This window comes from Scyliorhinus torazame, chromosome 5 (genome assembly GCF_047496885.1).
Source record: "Scyliorhinus torazame isolate Kashiwa2021f chromosome 5, sScyTor2.1, whole genome shotgun sequence".
Lineage (NCBI taxonomy): Eukaryota > Metazoa > Chordata > Chondrichthyes > Carcharhiniformes > Scyliorhinidae > Scyliorhinus > Scyliorhinus torazame.
In genome coordinates, this window is record NC_092711.1 from 185,072,511 (window position 1) to 185,090,333 (window position 17,823).

The 17,823-nt window shown below is 44.8% G+C and overlaps 1 protein-coding gene and 1 non-coding gene across 20 annotated transcripts in view; both read right to left on the reverse strand.

Annotated features, from left to right (window-relative positions):
- The window catches only part of LOC140420795 (uncharacterized), a 243,839-nt gene that overhangs the window by 134,658 nt on the left and 91,358 nt on the right, over positions 1 to 17,823 (reverse strand). The gene's annotated exons all lie outside the window — the stretch shown is intronic.
- LOC140422854 (U4 spliceosomal RNA) lies at positions 9,674 to 9,814 on the reverse strand. Its single transcript, XR_011947634.1, has one exon. It is a non-coding gene; the product is annotated as a U4 spliceosomal RNA (small nuclear RNA).

Genomic DNA, 17,823 nt, shown 5'->3' on the forward strand with positions numbered 1-17,823 from the left:
TGTAAACCGAGAACCAGAAAGTTATTTTTCAGGAACAGTAGTTTACACATGTTTACGAAGCCTCTTCGCCCACATGCCGGATCCAGAGCTATCTCCATCCCCTCATTCCAACCCTTCCGATTGGGAATCAAATCAGCTGCACCCAATTACCTTGCTCATAGTGCGCATGCTCCATCCCAGCTTGGCCCCGCGTTCACTCAGAGGACGAGCCGCTTCTGTTCGGTCATCCCAGTCCCGCCCTCCAATAGGCAGTCTTGGTCCGGAGCTGCCGTCAATCAGCCAGCCATTGTGACGCCTTCAACGGGTGGGAGCAGCCTCAGCCTGATTTGCTGATTATTGGCAGCATTTACTGTTGGGAGTAAGAGCTTGAGATGGATGGTCAGTTCCCCTCTGTGCGCGGGGGGGGGGGGGGGGGCATTGTGGATAGCACAATTGCATCACAGCTCCAGGGTCCCAGGTTCGATTCTGGCTTGGGTCACTGTCTGTGCGGAGTCTGCACATCCTCCCCGTGTGTGCGTGGGTTTCCTCCGGGTGCTCCGGTTTCCTCCCACAGTCCAAAGATGTGCGGGTTAGGTGGATTGGCCATGATAAATTGCCCTTAGTGTCCAAAATTGCCCTTAGTGTTGGGTGGGGTTACTGGGTTATGGGGATAGGGTGGCGGTGTTGACCTTGGGTAGGGTGCTCTTTCCAAGAGCTGGTGCAGACTCGATGGGCCGAATGGCCTCCTTCTGCACTGTAAATTCTATGATATGATTCATACGCATTTCCCTCGTGCACTGATTATCACCTTTACATACGAAAGTTCCCGCCTGCAAACTTTGTGTTTCAAATTGTTATTGAGGAGGAATTAGTGAGTTTAGTTTCATGTTGAACAGGGGGACAGTTGTTGTCTCATTCTTCAAAAGCTCATTCTTCACCTTTAAACAAGGATCGATGAATCAGAGAAAACTGATCTCCTGTGACCCACAAATAAGATACTGCAGATGCTGCAAAGCCCACCTCAAAACAGAAAATGTTAGAAACACTCAGCAGGTTTAACAACTTCGATGGAGAGGGAAACGAGTGAATGTTTCTGGTAGCTGATATTTTATCCAAACTGGGTGAGTTCAGAGATTTCATGGTTTACAAACAGGAACAGAGTTAGGGGAAAGAGACGGGGAGAGGAGGAAAAAACAAATTGTCTTGTCAATGGATGGAAGGCTGAAGTGATGAAATAATAAAGGGGATGATGGTGCGAGGTAACATGGGTGACAATGAGACAAGTAAATAAACTGTTGGAACAAGTGAAAAAACGGAACAAGTGAAAAAGCAGAAGACAGATCCAGATGGGGGGGGGGGGGGGGGATGAAATTTAACTACAGAAACTTTACCTGCACCTACTGACTGAATAAATGGGAACTGTGTGTCATGTGAGAGTACCTTTAAGACATGAATGTTTAAGCAATGTACCTTTAAGAAAACAGTGATGTCAGAGAGTGGGTGGAGCGGAGGTCGGGTCAGCCATTTTGCAGTTTAGTTTTGCAGTTTGAAAAGAGCTTGGGAGTGTCTGTGTTTGCAGTGAGCTGGATCTCTGCCATGAAAGACTATCTCTGGATCATTTGGGTAATTTATACTCATGATAGTAAAGCCTTTAACCAGATGTGATTCTGTTTAAAGGTGTTAAGTCTCTTGGAAGTTTAAAGGAACATTTTGAGGAATTATTTACTGTTGCAATATTTTCGGCATTATCTTTGAAGTAAGGGGTGTTAAGAGATCTAATGTTTATTTAAGATGTTAAGTTGAGTTCATGGAATAAACATTGTTTTGTGTTTAAAACCCACACCTAGGGAACAAGCCGTGTGCTAGGAAAAGCTACAAATACATTAAAGGGAGAGGTTGGTTGAACTCCATGATACATTTTGGGGTTCTGAAAACGCCTCGCCCATAACAAGTGTTTATGATTCCCAAGTGTTGAAATTAATGTTGAGTCTGGAAAGTTGTAAAGTGCCTGTTCAAAGATGAGCTGATGTTTCTCGCATTTCCATTAAGCTTCATTGGATGCATACAGAAGGTCGAGGACAGAGAGGTCAGAGTGGGAGTGAGACGGAGAATTAATCTGGTAAATCTCTGGAAGCTCAGGATCACCCTTGCAGAATAATGGTGATGTTCCACAAAGTAGTCACCCAATCGGGATTTAGTCTTATCTGTGTAGCAGAAAGATTTTGATTTGATTTATTATTGTCACATGTATTAGCATACAGTGAAAAGTATTGTTTCTTGCATGCTATCGAGTCCAAAATGTGTAGGTTAGGTGGATTGGCCTTGATCAATGCGTGAGATTACGATGTTAAGACGGGGGAGTTCACCGAGTTAGAGTTCTCTTTCAGAGGGTTGGTGCAAACTCTATGGGCCAAATGGCCTCCTTCTGCACTGTAGGAATTCTATGTTCAAAGACAGATGAGCTATGAGAAGTCATGAGAGGAGATAGGAGAAAAACTGGAGAATGGTGGGTGTTATAGGGGCCATGACAGAGTGAAACTTGGGAGGTTGTGCCGCAGTGATATTACAGCTACACAATTAACCAAGAAACCTAGGGTGATGCTCTGGGGAACCTGAAGGTCGAATCCCACCACAGCAAATTGGAATCCAACAAAAAAATCTGAAATTGCAAGTCGAATGCTGACCATGAAATCATTTTTGATTTTGTAAAAAACAATCTGGCTCACTTTAGAGAAGGGAATAATCTTGATCTGGCCGAGATGTGACTCCAAGTCCACAGCAATGACTGACTCTGAAATTGATGGCAAACCACTCAATTTACAGGCAATTAGCGATGGGCAATACATGTTGGCCGAAATGGTGATGTCCACATCCCATGAATGATTTTTTTTTTTAAAGTGAGACTTCTTTTTAACTTGCTGGGCTAAAGAAGTAGCTGATCAGATTGTCTCAATTTTAATGATAAAGAAGCTCCATGACCTCCTCACACATGGTTGGAGGTGAGTATGGAGGAGATGGGGGAAGGGAGAGCCGTTCAAAACAAACTAACTAGTCTTGGAAATTTTAAGAAGATTGTGTTCCATTGGTTGGATTTGCTGAGCAGTCACAGGAATGGTGGCTCTCCTCTTGGTAACTCCAAATTAAGCACTATTAACCTGAAAATTGGTGGCGAAGCCAAAAAAAAAAAAAACCACCCAGCCCAGAAAATCATCACATACACAAGGATAACCCCTGGAACCAACAAAATGGTCAAGGAGAGAATAAGGGCAGCAAGAGCATGGAGAGAAAGGACGAGACAGCGGACATAAAGAGCAAGGCAGAGCAAGATATGGTGGAGAGAGCAGAATCGCTGCAAACGTTGATTTACCCAGCAATAGGGCAATGGATGGAGATGCCATGAAGAAAGAAATTATGGCAAAGGTAAAGTTAGCAGTGCAGATGCCTTGGCCCCCTTCAAAGAGGGTGCTGGAGGGCAGCACGGTAGCACAGTGGTTAGCATTGCTGCCTGAAGGCGCCGAGGTCCCAGGTTCGATTCCGGCTGTGGGTCACTTTCCGTGTAGAGTTTGCACATTCTCCCCGTGTTTGCGTGGGTTTCGCCCCCACGACACAAAGATGTGCAGGCTAGGTGGATTGGCCACATTAAACTGCCCCTTAATTGGAAAAAATGAATTTGGTACTCTAAATTTATTTTAAAAAGAAGAAAAAAAGAGGGTGCTGGAGAGGACAGAGTGATGACTGGAGATTCAGGACTTAACGGTGTGAAAATTCTAGAGGGCAGTCACCAACCAGGTAGACTTGATCACCTCACTGGAAGTAGAGGTGTCAAGGTTGGTAGTGGCCCAGGAAGCACTAAAAGAGAAGGTAGATGACCAAGAGAACAGATCACATCGCCAGAACCGCTGGATTGTGGGACTATCAGAGAGCACAGAGGGCAGGAAGCCGACTGAGTACGTGGCCCAGATGCTGGGTGAGCTGGTTCGGGGGTGAAAGCTTTCTGAATCCCCCAGAAGCGGAGAGGGCCAACAGGTCACTCTGGCAGATGACCAAGGCAGGAGAACCACCTCGGGCTACCATCTCCAAGCTCCACCGGTTTCAAGACACGGAGCCGAGCCTGAGCACGAACTCACGATCCTGAAATTGGGAAAGGCACATGATCCGTGTGTAACAGGACATTGGGGCCAATCCGGCCAAGCGCCATGCCGAATTTAATAGGGCCAAAACAGCTGTATTTAAGAGCAAGGTTTGGTTCAGGATGTTATACCCAGCCAAATTGTGGGTAGTCCACCAAAACAATGAACATTATTTCACCACACAAGGCAAAGTGGAGGAGTTTGTCTGCAAGAGGGAAAAACATACTTGACCTCATCCTCACCAATCTGCCAACAGATGCATCTGTCCATGATAGTATCGGTATAAGTGACCACCGCACAGTCCTTGTGGAGACATAGTCCCATCTTCACATTGAGAATACCCTCCATCGTGTTGTATGGAACTACTAGCGTGCTGAATGGGATAGGCTTTGAACAGATCGAGCAACTCAAAACCTGGCATCCATGAGGTGCTGTGGGCCATCAGCAGCAGCAGAATTGTATTCAAGCACAATCTACAACCTCATGGCCCAGCATATCCCCCACCAAGCCAGGGGATCAACCCTGGTTCAATGAAGAGTGCAGGAGAGGATGGCCAGGAGCAACATCAGGCAAAGCAAAAAATGAGGTGTCAACCTGGTGAAACGACAACACAGGACTACTTGAGTGTCGAATAGGATAAGCAGCAAGTAATAGACCGAGCTAATCGAATGCATCAGATCTAAGCTCTGTAGTCCTGCCACATCCAGCCGTGAATGGTGGTAGACAATCACTGGAGGAGGAAGCTTCACAAATAGCCCCATCCTCAATGATGGAGGAGCCCAGCACTATGTGCAAAAGACAAGGCTGAGGCATTTGCAGCAATTTTAAGCCAGAAGCGCCGAATGGATGATCCTCCAGAGGTCCCCAGTATCACAGATGTCAGGCTTCAGCCAATATGACTCACTCCACATGATATCAAGAAATGGCTGAAGGCACTGGATACTGGAAAGGCTATGGGCCCTGACTATTCCGCCAATGGTACTGAAGACTTGTGCTCCAGAACTGGCAGCAGCCCGAGCCAAGCTGTTCCAGTACAGCTACAACACTGATATCTACTAGCAATGTGGAAAATTGCCCAGGTGTGTCCTGTACACAAGAAAAAGGCAAATCCAACCAGCCAATTACCACCCTATCAGTCTGCTCTCCATCACCAGCAAAGTGATGGAAGGAGTCCTCAACAGTGCAATCAAGCAGCATTTACTCAGCACTAACCTCCTCATGGACACTCAGTTTTGGTTCCGCCACAGTCACTCAGCTCCTGACCTCATTACAGAACTTGGTTCAAACAATGACAAAGATCTGAATGCCAGAGGTGAAGTGAGAGTGACTGCCCTTGACATCAAGGCAGCATTTGACCGAGTATGACATCAAGGAGCCCCAGCTATACTGGAGTCAATGGGAATCAGGGGGAAAACTCTCCACTGGTTGGAATCATACCTGGCACAAAAGGTGGTTGTGGTGGTTGAAGGTTAATCATCTCAGCTCCAGGACCTCACTGCAGGAGTTCCTCAGGGTAGTGTTCTAGGCCCAACCATCGTCAGCTGCTTCATCAATGATCTCCCTTCCATCATAAGGTCAGAAGTGGGAATGTTTGCAGAAGACTGCACCATGTTCAGCACCATTCGCGACTCCTCAGATAATGAAGCAGTCCATGTCCAAATGCAGCAAGCCCTGGACAAGATCCAGGCTTGGGCTGACAAGTGGCAAGTTACATTTGCGTCACACAACCATCTCCTACAAGAGAGGATCGAACCACCACCCCTTCACATTCAATGGCATTACCACTGCTGGATCCCCCACAATCAATATCCTGGGGGTTACCATTTACCTGAAACTGAACTGGACTAGCCATATTAATATGTGGCTATCAGGGCAAGTCAAAGGCTAGTAATCCTTCAGTAACTCACCTCATGACCCCCAAAAGCCTGTACACCATCTACAAGGCACAAGTCCGAGTGTAATGGAATACTCTCCACTTGCCTGGATGAGTGCAGCTCCAACAACACTCAAGAAGCTCAACACCATTCAGGACAAAGCAACTCACTTGATTGCTCCCCCTTCCACAAACATTCAAACCTACCACCACTGACAGAGGCAGCCATGTGTACCATCTACAAGATGCACTGCAGTAACTCACAAGGGGACCTTAAACAGCACCTTCCAAACTCACGGCCACTACCATCGAGAAGAACAAGAGCAGCAGATACCTGGGAACCCCACCCTCTGGAGCCCCTCCAAGTCACTCACCACCTTGACTTGGAAATATATCGCCGTTCCTTCACTACAGTAGGGGCAACATCCTGAAATGAACAAAACCTGCGACATGGCCAATCGTAAACAACAGCAAAGGGCTGGTCTGGGATTGAACCTGGGATCTCCCGCAATCTCACTGCTGGCAGGAATCCACAGCAAGGATCACACCCCTAGACCAACGCTGATTGAAGGATTCAAATTAACAATCCTTTCAGTGACATCCAAAGTCGATCAGATGTCCACAGTGGAGTGAAAGTGCTGGAAAACACAGGAAGTCAGGCAGCCTGCACAGGGAAACAAATCTAATCTTTCATCCCCATAATCTTTCATTAAAACTGGGAAAGGTTAGAAATGTAAGGAGCTTTAAACAAAATAAATCAGGAGGGAGGAAACACAAGACCAGGAAAGGTCTCTGATAGGGTAGATGTCAGGAGAGATTAAACGAGAAAAGACTTTGCAATCCATGACCTCAGGGTCAGGTAAACATAGAATCAGATAATGATTCGAGCACAGATTAAGCCATTCTGAATAAAGAGTCAGCTTTGACAAAGAGTCATCGGACTCAAAACGTGAGCTCTTTTCTCTCCCTACAGATGCTGCCAGACCTGCTGAGATTTTCCAGCATTTTCTCTTTCGTTAGGCCATTCTGAAGCTCTTTCAAGGATTAGCTGTTGATAAAGGGGAGCCAGTGGATGTACTGTACTTAGATTCCCAGAAGGAATTTGATAAGTTACCACAACAAATGTAATTTTGGTGATTTAAGTTCATTGTGTAGGGGGTAACATATAGGCATGGATTGAAGATTGGCTAGTTAACAGGAAAGAAAGAGCAGGCATAATTTGGTTATTTTCTGGTTGGTAGGATGTGATCAATGGTGTGCCACAGGGATCAGTGCTGGGGTCTCAACAATTCATGTAAATGACTTGGATGAAAGGACTGAAGGTATGGTTGTGAAATTTGCTGATGGCACAAAGATAAGTAGGAAAGTGAATTGTGAAGAGGACTTAAGGTGGTTACCAATGTGACATACATAGGTGAATTGCGAGGTCTGGCAAATGGAGAATAATTCTGACAAATAAGAAATTGTCCATTTTGCCTGGAAGAATAAAAAAATAAGATTATGTAAATCTGAGAGTTTATAGGGTCCTGGTGCGATCACCGCTGGAGTACTGTGTGCAGTGTTGATTCACAAATTTCAGTTCTCTGGTTTGGTTCCTTCCCCAATCTCCACCTTGCATCATGTCCAGAGGTGAGGAAATCCAGTTTGATAGAGAGATGATAGAAACCAAGATTGTACTCTTTAGAGCAAAGAAGACTAAACGGAATTTCGTTGTGCTGTTTGAAATAATGGGTTTGGAGGGGCAGTGGGGACTGGTGGTTTGGTGAAGCATATAGGGAGATGCTGTTTCCACCGATGAGGATCAGTAACCAGAGGACTGGAATTGAAGATAATTAAGTGATGACAGATTTGCATTTGTATAGTGGCTTTCCCAACCAGTGGATGCCACAATGCACTTTCCAGCCAAAGAAGGACATTTTAAAGTGTCCTCAGTGTTGTGATGTAGGAAACACAGCAGCCAAATCAGATTATTTTCATGAAGAGGTTCCGGACACAGCTTTCATTCTGCGACCCCCTTCACTGGCACCCTGACAGTGTGGCACATCCCCTGGATTAGATGGTTGTTTCTGGTCTTTCTGATCACTCTGTTGGTGTAAGTCTGACCGCAGATGTGCAGATTCCAATGCCATTGTAACGTCAGGCTGAGAGCAGCATTGATATCCAAATACAAACTAACAATCTCTGAACTGTGAATGGATTCCAGATTGGATCAGAGCCAAACAGCACCATAGGTGTAATTATACCACGTGGACTGCAGCGGTTTGAGAAAATAGCTCATCACCATCTTCTCGAGGCCAATTGGGGATGCACAATGAATGTTTCCTCAGCAAGCGACATACACATCTCATGAATGAATAAACAAAAATGCTGAGAAGCGATCACATTAATCACAGAGATGTTTCATATTTTGAAATATAAATTGTACGCATGGATATGGAAACAGTTACTGTTTGACCCTCTGAACATTTGTCTAACTAACAAGTTATCATTAATTCATATGTGAGATTTTGTAATGTCATGGATAGTGGTAGCTCTGAGTTTGAGTCCCAACCCAGGACTTAATGGCCAAGGAAGGGGAGTTCCTAACGTGGTCAAACAGGTTCAGTGTCAATTGTGAATCCTTCCAAACACGAAATGTCTGGTGGAAAGATTGGGATAGACTCCTGGTCAGACATGCTTGATATGAAGTGGTGCCTCTCAAGTTAGTAAACCCATGGCGACAGACTCACTACCTTTTCCGGGAATAACTAGCTTTGCAAACAGACAGAAGTCTCTGCCTTAGGTATGGGAGAGAATAGGAACTCATATGTGGATAAAATTACCAACAATTAATTCCAGTGGAACAATAACTAAAGTGAAGTAATACTAAGTCATGGAGTTAGAGTTTCACTGCACAAAGAGGATATTCGGCCCATCGTGTCTGCGCGAGCCATCAAGCACCAATCCATTGTAATCCTATTAGTGTCAGATTTCACAGGCATCTGCATATATTTCCTTTTCTTTTCTTGTAGTTAAGTTGGTCAAAGAGTATCATAGAATCCCTACATGAAGAAGGAGGCCATTTGGCCCATCGAGTGTGCACACCGACCCTTCGAATGAGCACTCTACCCATGTCTACTTCCCCATCCATCCCGCCCCAACCCTGTAACCCCTAACCTAACCTACAGTCCCTGAACAATTTAAAATGGCAAATCCACCTAACCCGGACATCTATGGACTGTTGGAATAAACTGGAGCACCTCGAGAAAACCCACACAGACACGAGGAGAACGTACAAACTCCATACAGACAGTGACCCAAGGCCAGAATTGAATCTGGGTCCCTGGGTTCCTAACCACCGTGCCACCCTATTGGTTAGGAGGAATAAAGAGAGTCTAACTACTGATTGGAAAATGGAGACTAAATGAAATTCAATGACATGCAAGGGTACAGGTTCATTAATCAATGAAATTAGCAATGCTGCAACTAAACCCCTCACCCAGGAAAATGCAACAATGTTTGGAAATATTTGGTGATACAAAAACTACAAAATCAATTTTCATGAATTTTTAAGCAGTATTTAGGAATTCTGACAATGATAAAATTTAATTAACACATCCATAACACAGAATATTAACTCCTTCAGAGACAGCTGCTTTCCTGTTGAATATTCACCTGATCATCCATTTCTATCTTTTTCATGTGTCAACAACCTCCAAAAAGACAACCAAAAATTGCTAAAGTTGATTCTATGGTAAGTCAACAAAGTGGGGTATTGATAAAAGTTTTCAATAAACAATAATCACACCTCAGTTAAACCTAAATGGCTACAATACTGCCACTGCGCAAAACTAATGCTGGATCCCCTGACAAACCTAAACTCAATTATGGGGGTTAAAATGAATTGATTTCTGTGCATTACACATTCTTACCTGGGATTAACTTTTGTCAATGTCAAGTTATTTGCTGAAATACCATCTGCAAATTGAAACTTTATTTATCAGCCAGTATGTTGAAATGAGAAGCGAAGAATGATGGTATAAAAATATTCTAATCTTACCTGTGAATCTTCCTGAAAAGAAATAAAGCCTTGTCTGCATGGAGCTTGTGTCGGAGCTCCCCAGATAATCTAAACGACTGTGTTAACCTAACCCAACCTAGCTGGTATTATTCCTCAAATTTCTGACAATAGACTGACACCCACTGTTCATGTTGCCCGGTATGGAGGGCATTAACTATGAGGAGAGGTTGAATAAAATTGGTTTGTTCTCACTGGAACGAAGAAGGTTGAGGGGTGACCTGATAGAGGTCTACAAAATTATATGGGGCATAGACAGAATGGATAGTCAGAGGCTTTTTCCCAGGGTAGAGGGGTCAATTACTAGGGGGCATAGGTTTAAGGTGTAAGGGGCAAGGTTTAGAGGAGATACACGAGGCAATTTTTTTTTTTTTTTTTTTTTTTTTACACAGAGGGTAGTGGGTGCCTGGAACTCGCTGCCGGAGGAGGTGGTGAAAGCAGGGACGATAGTGACGTTTAAGGGGCATCTTGACAAATACATGAATAGGATTGGAATAGAGGGATATGGACCCCGGAAGTGTAGAAGATTTTAGTTTAGACGGGCAGCATGGTCGACACAGGCTTGGAGGCCGAAGGGCCTGTTCCTGTGCTGTACTTTTCTTTGTTATTTGTTCATTTCGAACCCATCGACTCCCACAGCTACCTGAACTGCAGTTCCTCAAATTTCGATTCTGTAAGCACTCCATCCCGTTCTCCAGGATTGTCCGCCACATCTATTCTGATGATGACAAGTTCTAAAACAGCTCTTTGGACATGCCTGTCTTTTCTCTGAACTGACGATTCCCCTGCACTGCAGTTAACAGGACAGTCAACTGTGTCCAACCCATCTACCACAGCTCTGCCCTCACCCCTTCTCCTCTCTCCCAGAACCATAGCAGGATCCATCATTTCCTCACTTTTCATCCCACCAGTCTTTGTATTCAAAGGATCATCCCTCCATCATTTCCACTCCAGCATGATGCCACCTCAAAACACATTTTTATCTCACTACTTGTTCCAATACACCCTGCTCCACTCTTACATCACCCCCAACAATTCTTCCCCTTCCCCAATGCACCTTCCCATGCAATTGCAGGAGGTGCAACACCTACCCCTTTACATCCTCTCTCCTCACTGTCCAATGCCTCAGGTGAAGCAATTTGGGCCACTGTATTAATTGCTCCCGATGGAGTCTCCTTTACATTGGGGGAACTAACTGTAGAGCGGGTGGCTACTTTGCTGTGTAACTACGCTCAGTCCACAAGCATCAGTCAACCTACCTATCACTTGCCACTTCAATTCACAATTTTTATCTCATGCCCACAATGTCCTTGGCCTGCTGCAAAGTTCCAGTGAAACCTAATACAAACTGCAGGTGCAAGACCTCATCTTCCAATTGGGGGCGTGAACTTTGCCCTCCACCTTGACCCCTTTTTACTTTTCTTGTATTTGTTTACTTTGTTGCCCCAACACAACTCCTCCCCCTCCCCCCGAGTTCCATCCGTTACTTGCTAGCTAGTTTTGCTTTCACTGCACACTGACCTTTATTCTCCTCATAACACATTATGCTATCTTATCTTTATGCTATGATCAGCAGTTACTTTAGTCCTTAATACCACCTATGGCACTCCCTTTAGTTTGTGATCATGGATTGGATTTGCGTTCATTGTCACGTGTACCGAGGTACAGTCTGGACAGATCGTTCCAGACATGAAAAAACATAGAACATACAATAGATACACAATATAAATACATAGATCCAGACATTGGGTGAAGCATACGGAGTGTAATTCTACTCAGTAGAGAAGATGAGTGGAGAGATCAGTTCAGTCCATAAGAGGGTCATTCAGGAGTCTGGTAAAAGCAGGAAGAAGCTGTTTTTGAATCTGTTGGTGCCTATTCTCAGACATTTGTATCTCCTGACCAGTGGAAGAGAGAATAACCCGGGTGGGAGGGGTCTTTGATTATGCTGCCCACTTCCCCAAGGCAGCCTGAGGTGTAGACAGAGTCAATGGATGGGAGGCGGTTTTGCGTGATGAACTGGGCTATGTTCACAACTCTCTGTAGTTTCTTACAGTCTTGGGCCGAGTAGTTGCCATACCAGGCTGTATGGGATCTTTGTCAATCTCTCTTTAGCTCCAACATATCTCTGACCTTCTATTCTGCTCCCCCTCCTCCAGCCCCTCTCCAACTATACAATCCATCACATTTCTCCCCCACTTAAGCTCTGACGGAGTCAAATGGACTCAAAAGGTTAACTCTCTCGGGGCAGCACAGTGGCATGGTGTTTAACACTGCTGCCTCACGGCACTAAGGATCCGGGTCCAATCCTGGTCCCGGGTCACTGTGCATGTGGAGTTTGCACATTCTCCGCTTGTCTATATTGATCTCACCCCCACAACTCCAAGATGGGCAGGGTAGGTGGATTGGCCACACTAAACTGCCCCTGCATTAAAAAAAAAATGTTTTTCTCCCCACAGATGCTGCCAGACCTGCTGAGTTTATCTATGTTTCTGTGACAGATACCGGATCTCGTTTGTGAAAACCTCTGCTCTTTATCTACTTAATCAGGTGAGGTTTAGTCAGAGAAAACTAATCCACAGTGAGCACAAGATACTGAAGATGTTGGAAATCTGACAACACAGCATGTTGGAAATTTTCAGCAGGTCAAACATCCTCTGTGGAGAGGGAAACAAGAGTGAATGTTTCAGGTTCCTGACTTTTTATCCAAACTGGAAGAATTTAGAGACTAAAGATTTTACAAACAAGTATAGAGTCAGAAAAAGGGAGTGAGAGAGGAGGAAAGAACAAATGGTCTCAAGACAGAATGTGAGGTTGGAGTGATTAAATGAGAAAGGAGATACTGGACATCCCTGGACATGATGCCAGGCGGAGGATTGAGAGGAAATTTTGGAAAATGTTGCCAGTTGGCAGGTGGGGAAAACAGAGAAGGAGCCACACCAGGAAACCCAATCTCCAGCTTTGTGAATCTGTAGAAACGCTTTGGGAAGCAGAATCAAGGGAAAATGAAAGGTGAATCCCCCGACTGAGCAGAGACAGTCAAGGCACCTTTTCCTTCTTTAAGATGCTAGACCATTGACTCTGATGTTATCAGTGAATTAATTGATCTGAGACATTGAAAGAGTTCTCGTAACCGCACTTCAGGAATTCACCCTAATATCAACTTCTGAGCAATCACATTACCAGGCAACAGACAAGACACAAGTCTCAAAAGGATACTGCACTGGTTGTAGAAGACCAACTGTCATTCTTGTAGTGGCAATTTGAAGTTCTAAGTCACTGAAACCCTGTTATGAATGTGGCAAGATCCATTCTCGTCTTGGCGCCTGTGGTGCAATTGGTCCGCGCAGTCGCCTGCTGTTTGAAAGGTGACAGAGCCTTCATTGTTTTCTCCCCATCAGCATTTGTTGTCACACAGTTCCGTGATGTAATTTTGTACATTTAAATCAAAAAAATACCCATAAAACTTTATCAGCTCTGCTATTATGCACTGGGTCCTCATATTAGTAACCGCCTTTGTGAAACAATGAGACATCCCATGTGCCTTCATCTAACTCATCAGACACTTACGCAGCTTTTGGATCAGTTGTAAATAACCCCTCAATGATTTCCTCTTCGCCCACTCCACTGTGAGACAGAGCTGAGCAGCAGGATTTTAGCCCGCACTATCCAATCATCCGTTGCCAGCAGAAAGCAGCGACTTCAGATTCAATCAGCAGTTTACTGCCCATCCCTGAGACACAAGATACTCCAACCCAGGTCAAACCTCCCAATACCATGAGCACAGGCTCAGGAAAACGCAGGTAGATTATATCGAAACATAGAAAATAGAAGCAGGTGGCCATTAAGCCCTTTAAGCCTATACCACCATTCAAAGAACAAAGAACAATACAGCAGAGGAACAGGCCCTTCGGCCTCCAAACCTGTACCGGTCATGATACCACCCTTGGCCAAAACCCTCACCACTTTTGAGTGCCATATCCCTCGATACCCATCCTATCCACGTATTTGGCAAGATGCCTTTTGAACGCCTTCAATGTATCTGCTTCCACAACCTCCCTTAGCAGCATGTTCCAGGCTCTCACCACCCTCTGTGCAAAACACCTGCCTCCAAACTTTGCCCCATGGACCTTAAACCTATGCTCCCTAGTGACTGACCCCTCCACCCTAGGAAAGAGTTCCTGCCCATCGACTCTATCCATGCTTCTCATAATGTTGTAGACCTCTATCAGGTCGCCCCTCCACCATTCATTATGATCATGGCTGATCATCAAGTTCAATACTCTGACCCCGCCTTCCCCCCCATATCCCTTGATCCCTTTTGCCCAAAGAGTTATATCTTGAAATTACACAACATTTTGGCCTCAACGACCTTCTGTGGTAGCGAATTCCACATTCACCAGTCTCTGGGTGAAGGAATTTCTCCTCATCTCAATCCTAAAATGTTTACACCCTGTCCTCAAACTATGACCTCTAGTTCTGGATACTTTCACCATCTGGAACATTTTTTCTGAATCTACCCTGTTTAACCCGGTTAGAATTTTGCAAGTTTCTATGAGATCCCCTCTCACTCTTCTAAACTCCAATGAATATAATTCTAACCAACTTAATCTCTCCTCATATGACAGTCCTGCATCCCAGGAATCAGCCTGGTAAACCTTCGCTGCACTCCCTCCATAGCAAGAACATCCTTCCTCAGATAAGGACACCAAAACTGCACACAGTACGACAAGTGTGGTCTCACCAATGCCCGACACAATTGCAGTAAAACATCTCTGTTCCTATACTCAAATCCTCTCACTATGAAGGCCAACATACTATTTGCCTTCTTTACTGCCTGCTGCACCTGTATGCTTTTAACAATGGATTCACGAGGACACCAAGTTCTCACTGGGTATCCATCTCTCTCAATTTACACCCATTCAAATAATAATCTGCCTTCCTATTTTTGCTACTGGAGCAGGTAACCTCACATCTATCCACATTATACTACATTTGCCATGCATGTGCCCACTCACTCAGCCTGTCCAAATCCGGCCGAAGCATCTCTGCATCTTCCTCACAGTTCACCCTCCGACCCAACATTGAATCATCTGCAAATTTGGATATCCCGGTCACTAAACCTCCAAGCAGTATTTAACACAATACCTGAGTGAGTGAGTCACAAATAAAAGTCGCACCAAATTTCAAAAACTTGTGAAGTTCCTTCCTTCCTTTGATTGAAAAGCTGTCTGTTATGCATCTGAAAATGAGCACCATGGGATTTGTGTTCACAAGGAACTTGTTTCCCACCTGTTTGTCTGTGAGGTTTGAAATTCAATTTGCGTTGGATATTGAAGTGAATCTCATTTTAAAATGAAAATATAAAACAGGTAAATATTAAATCCAGATACAAATCCTGAGGGAAATGGATCACAATAATTGTAAGGAGGTACAGCTAAGAAGTGTAATTATGTTATTAATGATTGAGTGGAAAGTATTGGATACTTGGGCTTCTAGGAGTTAATTTTCGTTGCTACCATTGCATTCAGGCAGTTATCTCACTGTGATATGAGACATGGACACAGCATACATGCGTTTCTGGCTAGCTCAGTGGGTAGAGCATGAGATTCTTAATCATAGAATTTACAGTGCAGAAGGAGGCCATTCGGCCCATCGAGTCTGCACCGGCTCTTGGAAAGAGTACCCTACCCAAGGTCAACACCTCCACCCTATCCCCATAACCCAGTAACCCCACCCAACACTAAGGGCAATATTGGACACTAAGGGCAATTTATCATGGCCAATCCACCTAACCTGCACATCTTTGGACTGTGGGAGGAAACCGGAGTACCCGGAGGAAACCCACGCACACACGGGGAGGATGTGCAGACTCCGCACAGACAGTGACCCAAGCCGGAATCGAACCTGGGACCCTGGAGCTGTGAAGCAATTGTGCTATCCACAATGCTACCGTGCTGCCCACGGTTGTGGGTTTGAGCCCCACGTTGAACGCCAATGTTTTTAAACTTTGCTGCTTTCCTGGGTGTACGCCAGCTCTCCATTCCTCCAGCAGTGTCACTGCTCAAGCTGAGTCTGTCTCCATCCGCTTTGTCATTATTAGTTGCTGCTTTGTGAATAAAAACTGGGAGTGTGAGTGATAAATTTGTAGATGCGGCTAATTCACAATGAATAAGGATACTTTAAAAGTGACAAGTTCCACCAAAAGCTCTCAACCAACAGAACTGCTCAGAGTCACAGAATTAGAATGCCCACTTCTGGAGGGGCTAAAAGCAGCGGGTCCATGTCAAATAGGATCCAGATCAGAATAATCCACTTTAGATGATTAGGGGAGAGTACTCGGGAACTCCTCTGAACTTTATTCACATCACAGTGAGCTGTGAGTCGACAATGGATGGGATGGGTTTATTTTGAGCCGCATGGTGGTTAGCACTGCTGCTTACAGCACTGAGGACCCGGGTTCGATCCCAGCCCCGGGCCACTGTCTGTGTGGAGTTTCACATTCTCCCTGTGTCTGCATGGGTTTCACACCCAAAACCTAAAGACGTGCAGGTTAGCTGGATTGGCCACATTAAATTGCCCCTTAATTAGAAAAAACTAATTGGGTACTCTAAATTTATTTCAAAAAAAGGATGGGTTTGTTTTATGTGGAACAGAAGAGGCTAAGAGTGAGGTATATAAAATGATGAGGAACCAAGATAGAGCGGATAGGAAGGAGCTATTTTCGTGAGTAGAGGACCAATAAACAGGGACAGAGATTAAGAAAGAAAGAAATCCTCACATGGATATAGCGCCTTTCATCACCACGTAATTCCAAAGTGCTTTCCAGATAAGGAAGTCATTTTGAAGTGTATTCACGGTTGGAATGTCAGAAACGCAACTACTCTCACAAACAGCAACATCGCAATGAACAGAGAACCTGTTCTTGAGATGTTGATTGAGGGATAAATATTGGACAGGGAATGGGTCCCTGTTTTCTGTTAAAATAATGCCATGGGGTCTTCTATATCCACTTGGTAGGGCAGAGGGGACCTCAGTTTAAAATCTCAAACCAAAGACAGCACCTCCACCAGTGCAGGGCTTCCTCAGTGCTCTGTGGGAGTATTAGCTGGATTGCTGCCCTCAAGTTTTAACAATGGGATTTGACCTCATATCCTTCCAACATACAAAGTCCAAGCGTGCGAGCAACATAGTAACAGCAAAAAGAAACAATTACGTAGAAAGGAATTGATGGAAGGATTAAGGGAGGCGAGGACAGAGGAGACAAAGGAGAGGGAGAGCCTTTCATAAGGGAGTAATGTGTTGGAGATATCAGAAAGACTAGACACACTGTGTTTCATACAAAGCTGATGTATTTGACTTCACCCAGAATATTTGCCCCTTTTCCTGGGCTGGAGTATAGTAATGTCAGCAGAAACAAACCCCAATGAACATGGTCCTGGGTGTGATTAACTGCAAAATCCAACCACTGAAGTTAGAACATAAGAACATAAGAACTAGGAGCAGGAGTAGGCCATCTGGCCCCTCGAGCCTGCTCCACCATTCAATGAGATCATGGCTGATCTTTTGTGGACTCAGCTCCACTTTCCGGCCCGAACACCATAACCCTTAATCCCTTTATTCTTCAAAAAACTATCTATCTTTGTCTAAAAAACATTTAATGAAGGAGCCTCTACTGCTTCACTGGGCAAGGAATTCCATAGATTCACAACCCTTTGGGTGAAGAAGTTCCTCCTAAACTCAGTCCTAAATCTACTTCCCCTTATTTTGAGGCTATGCCCCCG